Here is a 16744-nt window from a genome sequence, read left to right as displayed (position 1 = left end):
ATAAGAGACAGTTGTTTCTGGCTGCCCCGCACCCTGTCATGGCTGTCAGGCAAAATCCTATGAATTATTGCTTCTCCAGATGTAAGAGATTTCCAGGCTGCTCAAAACAGGCTGTGGTCTGCGGTGCAGAAGCGAGAATGCGATTAGACTCCCTAGCATCAGTAGAAATCTAAAAAAGATTGCACCTTCTTCATTCCAGAGCAGGATTCGGGATGTGGTTGTTGTAACAACAGAAGCAGTTGCTTAGGTTTAGGACTATGTAGTGAAAGAGAAAGCAATGTTTTGAAGAGGTTTTTTTAACATCACAGTAAAACTGATGGAAACAATGATTAAGGTCAAATAAATTTTGATGAGGCTTGCAGTAAAATAAGGTAAGGAACTCCAAGTAGGCCAAGTTATTCTGTTTTTTTAGTTGTTGACAAAACTGTTAGCTTAATAGCTGGCACATTTTTAACCGTAATGTGTGAAAGTTGTATTTGACTGTTATAAATGCAGGAGAGTTGAACTTGAAACTATTCAGACTAGATTGTTCAGCTCATTATTTTTTCCTGCAGCCAGATGTAAAATTAACTGCGATTATTTGTAGGCTTTATATACTGCTGCACACATGTCTTAACCTTTTGGCCTCACATGAGACTTTTTACAACAAAAAGCCTTTCACTTCAATGGAATCTTTTTCTGTTGAAAGCAAAGAGGATAAATGACATTAATCAGTTGAGTAAACGGATATTATTAATAGATTATTTTGAAGTTCAAAAACTTTGTAGAAATTTTATAGTCCGTCTCAGACACACATAATATTTGTTAAAAGTTAGTGTACTTCTGATTAATCTGTTATGTAATGTGAGCACATTTCAATGTGATGGCGTTTTCTGTTTGATTAATTCAATGTGCAAATGCTATTGAATATTTTTAATTAGAAGAGCCTAAACTGGAATTAACTCCATATATCACGAACTACCATTGTTACTCTTTGATCATTCAAAAGGTAAAGCACCTGGAGATTATTACATTAGATGATGGGTATGACACATGAATATACAATATAGCTGGAACTGAACAATTCTAGTAATTGCATGCAATTTCTGTGTGTTTGTTGTTCACGTAAAATTAATTATGTTTAGGCCTGTAATGTTTCAGCAAGACAAAATTAACAGAGTAAGATTAATTGTAGAAACGCAAAGTAAATACTCTATTAAAAAAATACATGAGAATGATTGACATTAAAGTATATATAGCCGATGTCAGGCAGAAACATTTTGCAGACATAATTGCTTTAATTCAGCTCTCTAACTTTTTGAAACCTGACGTAACTTATTTGACTGAATGAGAGGCGGTGTGGTGGCTACCAGATGTAAAAGCTGTCAGTCTTGCTTCCCTCTTCATTTGAAGTCATGCAGTTCAGATAGACTCACTCATGTAAGGAACCCAAGTCAAAACTGATGAAAACCACAGGTACAAATGGCTGCAGTGTCTCATGTGAATGCATTTCATGCAACCTTACGAAAAGATATAGGATGGAGTTCTATTCTCGGTGCTGATTGTTTTCAGTGGAAATACGTTAATTATTTGACACTGGTTTTCCCTTGAAGTCACTTATACCGCAGGACATAAATGATAGATTGCAGCTGAAAAAATCATCAGCATACTTGAGGTAGGCTCACTTGAGTCTTTTTTTAATGTTCTGCGTGAAGTTATCTTGAACTGAAACCTCTGCTCCAGCAGGATTAAGGGATTGAAGAGCAAAGGCTTGAGATGGTGTAATTTAAAACCTACTGATTCTTTAGCACAAAGCAGAAAAATATACTCAGTCAATCTAATACTTCACTGTTTAATCTAAGAAATAATTTTGTCTTTTGGAATTATGTTCTACTTACATTTAAAAATGTATCCCCAACATTAAAGCACATTGCTGTTTGCCCTTTAATGTTAATCCAGATGTGCCAATGAAAAAAAGAAAATATTTCATATTACACAAGATAATATCTGTGAAAAATTGTAATTTTTAACTGCAAATAGGTTGCAGCTTAACTGTTTACATCTGCTTTTACTGCCATAACATTCTGAAAAGAATACCTGAGATCCCATTAATGCCTTATCATTAGCAGAATTTTATGATGATTGAGTATACCATTTATTTATGAGACATTCATACACAGCATTTTCAGTCTGTAAGACCAATTATGATTGTTGCTCAAAACCTAACACCATTCTTTCGAAGTTATTTGAATTCAGAGCGAGCTATTTAAATTAAATACTTTATGTAAGTCATTGATATAAAATGAATATTACAAGAATGTTTCTTGCTAATGCAACATTAGAAGTTGCACTAAACAAAGCTTTAAGGACAATTTACATGGGTGTATGTGTGCAATTGATGGAGATGCTTGATGCAATGTCAATCCTGTAGCTCATTATTTTCATTATTTTTAAACTTATGCTGATGATTCTTAGTGTTATGAATTCTACTTAAATGCTTTGTCTTTTGCTTAATTAAAAGTAATTTAGATAGATTATATAAAAAAATTTGAACAGAGAAAAATACACATACGTATTTACTATTTGTTTTGCAAATTGTGCATTTTATGTATTGAATAGTACAATAAATTGTGTTGCATACTAATGCATCAAGTATCAATGTCTCCAATGCAATGAGGCATTATAACAACTAAAAGTATTTTTCAGTTGTCATGGCAAGAGTTAATCAATAATATCTTTGTTATTACTGTGGACAGTGAAATAGTCTAAATATTGTCATCTGGAAATTTGTAACTACTTTGATGAGAATCTGTGGAACAGTTTCACAATTACAAAAACTCAAACAAGTAACAAACTAAAATGCAAAGCTATTTATGCAGTTTCATTTTTTTTATCACTGTTTGTAATCTCAAAACTCTTCACCATAAAATTACATATTATAGGTTGGTGTTAGGAAGGCAATTCCATCAATTAAAAAAAAATTCTCTTATTCAGTTAATAGCATTTCAGGACATTTTAAGCAAGGTAGGAGCACCCAAAATTTCCATCCTGAGCAAACCATTTTAGCATTCAATATGTTTTACTCTACTACTTTTTGCTGAGTTAAACAGACACTAGTATAGGACATTATGAGTATCTTCTTCAGTAATAACTACAAATTGAAAATACTTGCCTATAAATCTTTATCAAACCATCAATTCCAATTTAGTGGCACTAACTACCATTTTCTTTCGTGTGTATTCATTGATGTAAAATCGCTGCAATTTATTAATGCTGAAATGATAAACTGAGTTGAAATACCTCAACAAAGTCGAGATAATTTTTCTCACTGTGCTGTGAAGTTTGGATTACTGGTAACATTGATTCCAATGGTTTCATGTTGATTCTCCAGGAAATATTTTTAAAACAAACAAACAAACTATACTACTATTGCACATGGAAGGCAATTATTTTTGTTCTGCGCCTATTTATTAGTTCAGTATGAAGTAGAATTGGAAACAAGCTCTGGTGAAGCAAAACTTCAAATTGTGATGCTATTTCCATTTAAAGATCTATGCCAAATACAGGATTTATTTCCGCTGGTCAGTCAGACAACATTTCATTTGCCCAGACTGAGTGGATATTCTTGGGATTACAATCTTTTTAAAAAGTTGACATTACAATTTTTTTAATGGTGCAGAGGAGTGTTTTTAATGTACGGTAATCAAAATGCCTGAAGAATAGGTATTGCATAACAGATTGTTGTTTTTTCACCTCTGGGTGCTAAGTTTGAATACAACTAAGGTATGTAATGACAGTCTTCTCTGCCTAAAGCTGACAATATTCCATTTAAAATCTGTTCAGCCATTCTCAATACAGTTTTAGTAAATGGAGTATGCAGCATAAGACTGCCTCCAGTTTCATCAATAGTTGTATTACTGTTTAGTGAGAAGGTCACGTAAACTGGCATCAATAATAAAGGATACAAAAGTCTCAGATGACTGTTTGCGACAAAAAACTGCAAATTCAGAGTTGGATGTTTTGTTTTGAGCAATATAAGTGCACCATGCCATATCTGATAGTGATATGCTAATGACATCATCAAATAGAACAAAGTAGTGTTCCATTTCTCAGCATTACCATCCACCTTTGTGATCATTAAAAAAAACATTGCACACTTCCATAATTGTAAAAAAAAAGGGTGTAGTGTAATACAAATAGTATGTAATAACCATGCTTTGGAGGTCACTGAAGGAGAAGTCCTGATGTGTTTTATCACACCCAAAAAAATTATTGTACTTGTAATTGCTACAACTCTATGGCAATTCAGGCTCAGCGCCAAAAAAAAGAAAGGAAGAAGAATATATTATTCTAAGTGCTGTACGGTGAAGAGGTCATTTTATACAAAACAATTCTTTTTACCCATATTAAAGAGAGCATGCTTTTGGAGATAATGTAGATTAGTTCTTACTTTATTTTCACACTTTAATTGTTACTTTTCTAACACTGTACTAATAGTAAACCTGAGGCAAATTATAGGAATTCAAATGAAATTATTCCCTCAGTGCAGATGTTTATACGAATAAAACATAGAGGAGAATAGAGTTGTTATAAATATGATTAGCAATCCTTCAAAAGTCAGATATCTGTTATTGGTCAAACTAATAAGGTTCAGGGTTCATTTGAAATTTGATGCACTTGTTAATTAGTTAAAGCAGTAAATAAAAAGTACAATTTTCAAAGATACTATTAGAAGAGTGAATAAATGTTACTGACTTTGCTGGACAGATTTCATCATCAACATGCTGCTTTTATTGAGGGACATGAACTTATCCTTGAGTATACAGAAGCTGATGTCAAAAAGAATTGTTTCATTTTTATTTGTCCAATTGAAACATCCAGCCTAAGCTATTTTTCCCACTCTGAGATTTATTTCTCACTATCACACATCAGCCCATCTAGTGGTCTGACTGAGAAGTGAGAAAATGTCGTAGCGAGTGAGGTTGTATGACAGGCAACTTGAAACTCAAACATAAGACTTCTGGCTGAAAGCCAAATGTTCAACTGCTTGAACAACTGGGCAGCCCCAGTAGGGTTGAATTTTTGACAATTCACCCATCACTTGGAACTGCCTCAGGCATTGTGCAATCTTGTGATGGTTTTCAAGGAACTTTAATCATTATGCATTATGGTAATATCGCAAAGATCTTTCAGTGGATTTCTGTTATTTTTGTTATGTTGGTTGTGTTAGACTGCTATGCATATATAATTGTAATAGTGTCATAAAAAAGAGAAATACGTTCAAAAGGCATAAACAAAAAGGATATTACTTTGTTACTCTATTCATGTATGGAATGTGGGTGTCTTTGGTCAGGCCAGCTTTAGTTGCCCACTCCTAACTACCCTGAGAACTGAATGGCTTGTCTAGGTCAGTTCAGAGGGCAGTTAAAAGTCAGACGCATTATTGTGAGTCTGGACTCATAGGTAAAACAGTCCAGGTGAGTTATTTTAAATCAATGTTACTTCAGTACTTGAAAAGATTGAACATTGCATGTAAATTACAGTGGACCTTTAAGTATAGCCCCTAGTAAAGTCCTTATCAAAGATTTGTATCAAGCGACAGTACTAAGCTATGATTTGGGTCAGTGGAAGGTCTCACAGTGTTTTGAGAAAGTAACCCAAACCCTAATCTTAAGCATATGCTGTCTTCTTTTGTTTTAATCTCTGTCACTTGCAATAAAACGCTATGACATTGAACATGCATGCATTAAACTTTTTAATATTTTAAAGTCTGGATCATTAGATGCACCTATAAGCAATCTAATGAAAGACAGAAGTAGAGATCACAATGGAACCATAACCTAATGAGGAAAGGTCTCTCAATGTCCAATCAATATACCCCACAGTTACAAAAGTGAATATACAGACATGCATCAGTAAATATATTTAACATTATCTTTGCATACCCGTTCATGGAGCAGCTATGTAGATTGTCTAAAGTGTCAAACACTTCATAATGCACAGCCTCAAAATGACCACTCTAGGCAATTTACAAACGAGAATTTCATCTGGATATGCGTCAACGTAAATCAGCAGCTTACAACGTGTAGTTTTTTTCGATGCATGCCATAACCTTTGCAAGCCCCATTTCTTACCAGCTGCCATAAATCTACCCTATCGGGCTGTCTCTTCACATTCCACCCCAAATCAGAAAAATTCTTTGGGTTTTTATTTTTCACTTATCCTGAGCCATACATAAAACATGCATGGGAGCAGTTTCATGATTGCACCATTTAGTGTTTCTCCTGTGAAATATGCATTAACTTTTGTTCAGTATATTAACTCAGCCAGATCCTGCAATGCTTTTATTTGACAGCAGTGGCTTTCATGTTTTTTTCTCCTGTTGTGTGCTGGCATTACTGGGTTTTGCACCATTGCCATTCTATAATTTCTGTGCAAAATATACATGTGAATGAGTAAGTGTCCACAGTCAAACTAAAACTATGTTTCAAGGCAATAGTCTAGAATAATGTAACCTTGTAATTGACCCCATTATTATCCCTTTCTGCTTCAGCCTTTAGATTCCTAGTTTCGCAAAATAATTAAGAATATAATTGTACTGTACATAACTTATGCAAGCATACAATCAATTTATTCTCCTTCGTTAACTTTGTTAGATTAAAAACTGATTTGACTTAAAACTAAATATGTCTACAAATTATTTGAAAGATGCTTGAATATCTTCAAGCAAAAAACAACCTTCAACTCATTAAAATAGGAATGGTCTATTTTCAAACCAAAAATAAAATCAGTTATAATTAAAACTGAGATTTTGGTATTCAAACCAATGTTTTGCATTAAATCCACAGTAAACCATTTTCAAATGTTCAGATACCTGGAAGTGTGTGTGAGTTTCCACAAAAGGTATCAAATTCACTCTTCCTCAGCATCATACTCATCCTTTGCCCTAGGAAGTATTAATTCAACGAAGACCAGATATGAAATGGAACCAATTTTATGGTATATAAGTGTTACAAAAGATGGAAGTGGCATAATATTAGCAAATTATTTGCAGTACAGATCTGAAAAAAAATCTAAATGAAATTGTGAAGCTTTTGAAAGACTTTCCTTTCCCTCAGATTTAAGTAAAGTGTCTGATAATGCATGAGCCTTTTACAAAAAGTTGGTTTTATAAGGTTAATATATGCTGCAAACTAAGATGTTGCATTGTAAATATTAATATACCAGCAACAGCAAAGACACTGAGAATACATGCCTTATATTTAAATTCTTTGTGCATACAGAATCATGAAAGGTATGGTTTTTAAGTAGGTACACACTGTTGATTTCATTTCTTTATTTTTTGATGGCTTTGGATATCCCTGACTGAGGCCAGCATGAGTTATCCATCCCTAATTGCCCTTAATTCCAGTGGCTTGCTAGAGGCAGTTAAGAGTCAATTACATTGTCATGATCTGGCATCAAATGTAGGCTAGACAAGGATGACAAATTCCCTTCCTAATATTAGCAAACTAGACAGGTTTTTCCTTGAAAGACAAATGATGATGTTTCATAATTACTATTACCAAGATTAGCTATCAATTTCTTTTTACTAATTGACCTTTTAATTCTCGCAATTGTCATGGTGGATTTAAACTCCTGCCCCCAGACTTTTTGACTTCACCCTCTCGAAGACCAGTCCAGTAAAATGACCATAGCACCAAATATATTTGGCGGAATCTTTCCAACTACTGAACGAAATGGGTAATCAAGATGTGAAGGTGCCGGTGGTGGTCTGGAGTGGACAAAGTCAAAACTCACCTAATACAGTCCAACACACTTATTTGAAACCATAAGCTTTTAGGGCCCTCGCTCCTTCCGCAGGCAGCTCGTGGATAATGGCAAGGAAGATGGGAATTGGCGGTGAGGAAGTTCCCAATGTTGAGAGCCTCAAGTCTCACTTACTAACCAAGTGTTGGATGGAAAGATGAGATTCTTGCTCGTGAGTGGTGAGAGGCCTACTTACACACATCGGTATTCTCATATTATAGCAGCTCATTGATTTATAGTTTCCCATTCTCCCACCTATCAGATAACAGCTAGAAGGAGTCACTTCCCAATATTCATTTCCGAGCAGTGACCTGGTGAATTCAGCTCACTGCTTGGTCTTTAGACCTTCCATCTTGGACACAAGACACCAATGCCTCAGGGCACATTCCAGCAGCAGTAACTGCACAGATCCACTAGCTGCCTGGACCTCCTCCAGATCCCTGTTAGCAAAGTGGAGGGCAAATATCTGTGTGCCCAACATGGCTGTGGTAATTGACAGGAACCATGCAGCACAACTACAAACTGCCAACACTTGACCGAGTGAAAAGTGTGTTTATGACTTGGCTCCTGTGCCAGAAATCCCTGGTTACCTGGCAATATCCATATTTCCATCAGTCACAAATGAGACAATATGAAAGCATGGCACCGTCGGGGTGTTTTCGGGAGGATAGCATGAGAAAATATACCAGGGATCGCAGAAAGGTTCCCTCCATGAAACTTGACATGTAGCTAATTTCAGTGAAATTGTTTTCTCTGATTTATTCTCCAACAAACCTAACTGGTCATACATGATAACACTGAATTCTAGCAACAATTCTTCTAATCTTGTAATCAGGTTTTAAACTACAAATTAATGGCAACCTCTGACATAAAAAAAATCTACAAGTTCCCACTTGATTGCTCAACTGATTATATTTTTAAAGTAAAGAAGACTTCTTCCAATATTAAGGCAGTCATCCTGACATTAGTATTAAGACTTGTTTTCATTCTCTAGATTAAATATTCACTCAAGTTATTTCAACACAAGTACTATCTGGTATATCTTTTTGCTAATTTGAGAAATATATTGAGAATATAGCATTTCCATCTCAACACCCAATCTTTTATCCAAGTATTTACTCCTGATGACAGCTGATGTCATGTTCCATCAACCATAGGATCAGCACAGTAGGACAGAACTTTCTTCAACTGACATAGCACTGAAGCCATTTTCCCTTTTGGATTCAACTTGGCTTCCAATTTGCTGGAAATTGGCAAGTTAATAGATGTCTGATACTCATTGGTTTAATTTTGAGGCTGAAAAATTCATAAAAGCTTTACATAGTTTTCCACTTCCTCAATTATATATCTGTTTTCAAGTTTCCTTCAGTGGAAATTATTTTATGGTATTTGTACGTTATTTTAGAAAGTTGTTTTCAATTTTTGTAGTTTGGAATCTTTAATTGTTGAGCCTAAATTTCATGACAGCCACAGAGGAGGCAATATTTTGTTTTGGTACTGTCATTCAAATACGAAGATACAAAAAGTTGATGATCAATATGGTATGAGCCCAGTCATTGTACATTGTATTGGATTCCAATTTTAAATTCCCAAATGGGTATCATAAATATTTGCTAGAAAGAAAAATCTATTCAGTTTGAAGGTGCTGTCTTTCACCGAGGTCCTACACCACCTGCACTCGACATGGTCTTACATTGCCTCAGGGGCCATTTGGTACTTCTGCATTAATTCTGTCCCTGTTTGAACACTGCAACATATGCACTCCTCTTTTGTCTATTATCCCAATGCTGTGTTATTCCCAAATATTGACACCGTCTGCTTTGATCAGTACTAACTGCTCTGAAACCTTCAAGTCTCATGCTTAGGCCTATTTCCTTCTATTGATTACCTTCCTCACTCCAGCAGGTAGCCAGACCATAAGTCTGTCCTGACGAATAGCTTTCAATGACTTTATACGGACAATATACAGGGAAGTGTTTAAAGAAGATATTAACCTCTGTACAAATCGGGGAATCTAATTTTGTCAATACTGTTAGAATTCATTGTTTGCGCATTGTCATAAGTTATTCGTTAAAGGCACCAACCAAGTCTAATTCAGTGCACAAAGCTAGTATGGTATTCAGTTATGCTTGTCATCTCAATCTGTTTGCTTAAACTATTGTTGCCATCAAATATCAAAATATTTATCTGTAGTTTTTGTTAATGCATTTTTTTAGCTTTCACTTTTAGGTTAAAATGCTAACAGTGCTAACAATTATTAAAAGCAAATATTTTGCCTTCTAATCAAATACAGAGCACAAAAGGAAATTGTCATTGTTGAGAATCACAGCGTATCTTCTCTAGTTTGACAAATTACCATGACAAAAAGTGAATAAATAGGTGATTTAATGATAGCATCACTAGTGCTTCATTATATTTCTGAACTTTTCAGTATATTGTGATCTAAAATTACCTTTTAGGATAGACTTAATACTTGTACAACTTAAGCACAAGTGTAAGATAAACAAGAAAGACACTAAAAAAGTAACCTACTTCCAATACATACTTATAACAAAATATTAATTGTTTTGTTATAACTTAGCTTTTCAAAATGCTTATTTCAGAGATTAGAGGGGCTAAATATTTATACTACAACCACTAGAGGTATAAACTAATAATCATCAGTAAAAAAGCTTATTGAGCTAAAAAGCTTAATAAAATAGTATCATCATGCAATTATACCTCCAACCTGTTCCCCAAATATCAGTAATCTAGAACTATTTTACTTTTAAATGGGAACATGAAACAATATTTTTCATACTTCTTCCTTCAAGGCGGGGAGGTTGGAGAGCAGGGGGCAACAAAGTTTCTGAACCAGTTTTGCTCATGTTAAAACAATAAGCTAATATAATAGATCTCAACCTATTATACAGACAGAGTTTTAAAACATTTTGAACAAAATTAATCAAGTTTATCATGATTGAGATATTACATTACAAATGTGAGAAAGATATTTTAGTCATGCAAGACAAATAATCTTTCTTCATATATCATCTATCGAAACATCTTAGTTTTTATTTGCATTTATATTTTGATGTAGTTTTGTGGTCTGCCTGCATCAATATTCTAACCTATACCAGCTATAGTATTCACTATGGTGGTTATTAAAAGCTGGAATGTATAACTTTAAAGTAATTTTCGCAGTCCCCAGAGAAACGTTGGCTACCAGCATTTCAGTGTCTCAAAAGGCTGCTGTTAGCTTCAGAGTGAATTTTTCAAAATCTGATTGAAGGCTTATATATTGGTTTGTATGAAAAAAATGTTGAAGGCTGTAAAGTAGATTGCAGATGCCAGTACAAAGGAATATTACAATTTTAATAATGAAAACCTTACTTATTATCTTTATATCTGTTATGCTTAAAATGTCTTTCTATGCTCAAATGAATTATTTAAGACTTTTATGCTGTTATGTTTTACAAGCCTCAACTTATTAATATAGCTAATAAGCCTGACTATACTGTTATTTTGACACTGTCAATATTTTTGTTTACTTGAATAAAGTAAATGTCATGGGAAATTTAACTGAAGGTACAACCGTTCAAATCTAGCATAGTTTCCATTAAGAGCTATAGAAAATAAAAGCTTAGTAGAATTGCAAGATTTTTTTCCAAAACAACACTTATGCATTTTACATGATCTCTACTTTTTCTCTTTTTCTTTCCTCTAAAGATCACTGAAGGGAAGCCAAGGTTCTGAACTGCGGGCAGCAGCGAGACAAGCTGAAAGATAACCGTCCTGGCCTACTAATAGATCTTGCAATTCTTCGGCACAAGTCAGGAATGCAGAAAAGGCTTTCTCAAAGCACATGCTAAGTCCATCAGAAACCTGCACATGGGAGGACGAGAACAAGCCTGGACACAATTAGAAAGGCAGGTGTAGTAAAGGAACCTTCAGTATATTTCAAATGTAAAGTTGTCACTGCTGGTTTCATTTACTGAATGAGCATTCAAATAATTTTTGATATATTATGTCACTGGTGCATGCTAACTGGTAGCAAGAGGCGACAATTTTGAATATTCCATTTCTTTTCACTTTGATGCATTGTTTGTCAGATATCTTGGCTGAAAGTGTTTGCGGTCTTGAAGTCGTGGACGCATTATTTGCAGTAAAAATGTAAGCTATTGGATGTTTTGTTTGATTAGGGAAGGCAGCAATGGAAAAAAAAAGAACAGCATTCTAGTAATCTGGTAGCTAAACTTATTTAGCTCTTTTGCACAAAAATCTTACACTTGGTCACATTTAATTTACTAAAGGATCTCTCTTCCATCAATACTATATTAAAATAAAATCCTGCTTGTGGTCCTTTGAAATTTCCTCCTGGTTTTCAACAGAATTGTAACTCATCAGAAAAAATATATTTTGTTTAAATTTGGAACAACTATTATAGAATACTGATAAATTGAAATGATGAAAATAAATTATTCTCTAAATGCTTGGCCCCAAAATAATATATTTAAATGCATATGCTGGAATGATTTTAAATAAGTGTGTATTAAATGATCACAGATGGAACAATTGTATGGATTTTAAAGTATGTCAAGCAGGTATTAATATCACACAAAGTCAGATCTATATGCACAGATTGCATGCAGTTTGAAGGGGAGTTAGTGTATGGAAATAATGTATCAAGGTATATTTTGATTTGAAGGTGGCAGAATTAATATATTAGTTTTGAGAAGCAATCTGAATTTACTATTTAATGTATAGTAAGGAAACAATTAATTCAATGCTAGTAAAATACTATAACATGATGTTACTGATGTTGTTGCCTGACATCAAACAACATATTCTGCTTTATTACCCTCGAACCCCTAAATACAACACTTGTACAAAACAGTCATATTTTAACACTATCCATTAAAAGGAAAGAATCAAGGATGTCAGAATTCTAAAACTAAACCGGAAGATGTCTGAAATATTTCATCAATCAGTCAGGATTTCTCGAGCAAAAGGAATGAGTTAACATTCCAGGTGTGACCTTTCATCGGGACTGGATGAAATTTCAGAATTGCAAAAATTAAAACTGAACAGGGCACTTGTTTAATGTGCAGAAAGAAAGAGGCTGAAGTGATAGAAGTGTGAGTCAATTGGCAATGGAACCAGAGAAAGAAAACACGTGTATGATTCGGAGAATGTGTGAATAGCTACAGCACGATAGTAACTGGCAGGGAAACTTAGAAGCAAGAAAACCTAACAAAGACCCAGGATTTGGGATATTGATATTTATAAGAAGACAGGCTGACTATAAATTTACACACCATTCCTCTAGTAGGAAAGTAGAAGCTTTAAAAATCTCAAACTTGAACTTAAACTACCTCCAGCAATCCCATTTCCTCTTTTAATAGAGGAGAGGAAGGGGCATAGGTAACAAATCTGCTCCCAAGTGTTCTGTTTGTCATTGATTCTTTTTTTAAGGAGGCTACGTGACTCCATTTTTAACAGGATATTTACTTTCATTCATGGAGGTTCGATTCCCCAAGCTCTGGAATCCATGCAGATAAACCAAGGAAAGAAGTGCTAGATCCACAGAGTGAGTACCTTTGCAGCACTGTTGGCAGAACAAAGAGCAGCAGCATTTATTGTAAGTCCCAACAGATTCCCATATTCAGACCCTGGTGTCCACCACCACCCAGCTTCAAAGTGTCTGATTCATCATTCTCTCTCACAATCACTAAGTGTTCACCATCTCCTGGTATCTAACTCAACCCACACATGCTCACACTGAACCCCCATCCCCCACTTTACCTGGCATTGATTTCTCAGCTGTTTCTCCCTCTAGCAGTTCATCAGTCAGTCTAGCTATAGGATTGGAAACCTGGTCAGAGAATTTAAAAGGTTACCACTGCACATTATACCCCTTTGACACTGCAATCGAATTTAACTTCCTGCTGCAAGATATAGTGAAAAAAGTAAGCAAAACATACTCTAATAAAAAAAAGTTATAAAACAACAAATAACTTACTGTGAGTATTCAGCTGTAATTCAATTTTGTACTGCTGCCTCACATCTCTTGCTAAGGTCTCAGAGTTTCTGATATTTCAGATCTCTTCAACTGAATTTTAGCCCTTTATTTCAGCCATCTATAATATTGCATACATTGTATAGTTACAATAACGTGGCTATTAAGAGGCCAAAATCTGAATTGAAACATAGATAAATAAAGTATGAGTAGGCCATTTGGCCCTTCAAGCCTGCTTTGCTATTTGCTGTGATCATGACTGATCCTCCAACTCAATAGCCTGTTCCTGTTTTTCCTCTACATTTGTTGATTCGCCTAGTCCCATGCTAATCCAACTCTTTCTTGAAATTATTCAATGCTTTGGCCTCAACTGCTTAATAAGGTAGCAAATTCCACACTCTCTGGGTGGAGAAATTTCTCCTCAACTGAGTCCTAAATGGTTTACCCCATATCTTTTGACTGTAAGTCTTGATTCTGCACTCCCATCATTGGGAACATCATTCCTGCATCAACCCTGTCTAATCCTGTTAGAATTTTGTTGGTTTCTGTGTGGTATCCCACCCCCACTGAGTCTTCTTGAACTCCGACAAAGACAATCCTAACCGATTCAATCATCTCTCCTCATAATCAGTCCTGCCATCCCAGGAATTAGTCTGATAAACCTTCACTGCACCCCCTCTATCATAAAGATATGGAGACCAAAACTGCGCACACTATTTTAGGTGGTCTCACCAAGGCCATGTATAATTGCAGCAAGTTATCACTGTTCTAATACTCAAATCTTCTCATTATGAAAGTCAACATTGCATGTGCCTTCTTGACTGCCTGCTGCACCTAGGTGTTTACCGTCAATGACTGGTACATGAGGATGTCCAGGTCATGTTGCACATTCCCTTCTTCTTATTTGTAGCCATTCAGATAACAATTCTCGTTCCTGGTTTTGCTCCCAAAGTGGATAACCTCACATTTATCAACATTATACTGTATCTGCTATGCATCTGCCCACTCACTTATCTTGTCCAAACACATTGAAGCATCAATGCATCCTCTTCACAGCTCACTCTCCCCTATAGAGCTTTGGGTCATCTTCAAATTTGGTATTACGTTCAGTTCCCCCAAATACATCATTAATATATAGTGATTAGCTGGTGTGAGATACTCCACTAATCACTGCCTGCCATTGGAAAAAAAGACCCATTTATCCATACTTTTTTGTTTTCTGTCTGCCAAACAGTTTTCCATCCATCTCAAAACACTACCCCCAATCACCCATGCTTTAATTTTGCACGCTAATCTCTTTCATGGGATGTTGTCAAAAACCTCCTGAAAGTCCAAGTAAACCACTGGTTCCTCCTCATCAACACTCTGAGAGTTACAGGCTCAAAGAATTCCAATATATTCACTCGGCATGACTTTCCTTTCAAAGTCCATACTCAGTCGATAAAGGATGAAATTAAGTAGCACTTCAAGGAAAAGAAGCAGATAAAAGCTGCCTCTTTCGATCACTCCGATATCCAATGGCGTAACCACTGTAGGATTCAATCCATGTGTAGGGATAGGAAAATAAATGATTTTAATAATGATGAGAGTTTCAGAATGAGAAAACGTAACTATGATAAGAAACCTTTTCTCTAAAAAAATTAATAATTTTACGTATTTTTTAAATGTACGCAAAACTTGCTGTAAAAGGTAACTAAAACTTTACCCTTCTTATGATTATCCTTATTACTGGAGTTATACAGCCTAGGTATAAATTATAAAACACAAGATTTTAAATAGGCCAACAATAAGCAAAAAGCCATAATTTAAGCTTTTAATTTATTATTAGCATCTGAGGATGCTGTTTTTTAAAAGCATGGCAGATCATTTTACAAGAAATATTGAAACCTTAAATTACTAACTAAGGAAGTAAAGTTCTGCTTGCTTTTTCCTACATATTTTCTTGTGCATATAATTTTATTCTGAGGCTAGCATCACCTCAGGTGATTTTTTTTTTAACCAAAGTCAATTACTGTTAGTGTATCAATGATCATGCAAAGCCAGTGAAAAAAAAACCAAAGATGCTGTCCATTCACTTTGCAAAAAGGATGCACTGATGTAATCTTTTATTAAAGGCACCGATTATCTTGCACTGAGATTAGGCTGAACATTGTTTTGAGAAATTATATCAGCTTATAAAAGAGCTGGGCCTTAATTAGATATGCGTTGGACTGCCTATTTGTTCATTCCAATTCCTGCCTATCAATGCTTTGTTCAGTTTATTTAACCTTTTTTAAAAAATTTTCCTTCATATTTCTTTTAGAGTTGAAATATACTCCTCTTCACAACAATGCTAATAATCAAGCTTGCTAAAAACTCAAGGGAACTGTTCTTCATTCAGGTTGTTTATTTTTAAAGTAACACCGTTATCTTTTTTTTTTGTTATTTATTGATTTCAGTTGCTGCTGCTTTTTGTAGCTTATTATTGAGCTCAGGCAAAGAAAGGGTTTCCACTTCACCGTGCGCTGAATATGATTTGCAATGACATAGCCTGAACCTTTAAATGCCTTTATGAAAATCCTCATGGTCATGAATTTGATAAAGGAGAGAACAAAGAAGATTCCTCATACAGAGCTTTGTTTAATAAAGGGCAAATGAAAGGATTAGAGGCAAGTGCAGAAATAGTTTTGTTTTAAGATGAAAAGCAGAAACTGTTACGTTATAAACTTACCATATGATGGATAATGCAAAACAGAGAAACATACGGAAAAGCAAGGTTGTGTCAAAAAATCCTTTCTCATCTTATTTTTGCTATGGGACATTTTTATTACCATTATTACCATTTTGATCGCACTTTGCTACAGTAGTGTGGAATGTAGTGACTATGGATTTAGTCAAAGTGAAAGTAAACAGTGGAAAATAGAATATGGAAGAACAGATACTAGGCACCACTGCACTATAAAAATGGCAGTCAGCAGA

At 34.9% G+C, this 16744-nt stretch overlaps 1 protein-coding gene across 2 annotated transcripts in view; it reads left to right on the top strand.

Moving 5' to 3' along the window:
* Window positions 1-27: 27 nt before the first annotated feature.
* Window positions 28-16744, top strand: part of zfhx4 (zinc finger homeobox 4) — a 356463-nt gene continuing 339746 nt past the window's right edge. The window contains exons 1-2 of one of the 2 annotated variants that reach the window (XM_072571362.1): window positions 28-371; window positions 11497-11696. The gene's annotated coding sequence lies outside the window, so the exon portion shown is untranslated. Of the gene's footprint in view, window positions 372-1422; window positions 1655-11496; window positions 11697-16744 lie in introns of those variants that run through there. The other variant, XM_072571363.1, reaches the window with a different exon arrangement.

The sequence above is a fragment of the Chiloscyllium punctatum genome, chromosome 5 (genome assembly GCF_047496795.1).
Source record: "Chiloscyllium punctatum isolate Juve2018m chromosome 5, sChiPun1.3, whole genome shotgun sequence".
NCBI classification, from domain to species: domain Eukaryota; kingdom Metazoa; phylum Chordata; class Chondrichthyes; order Orectolobiformes; family Hemiscylliidae; genus Chiloscyllium; species Chiloscyllium punctatum.
The sequence above is the reverse complement of the archived record's forward strand: the minus strand, read 5'-3'. Positions and strand labels throughout refer to the sequence as shown.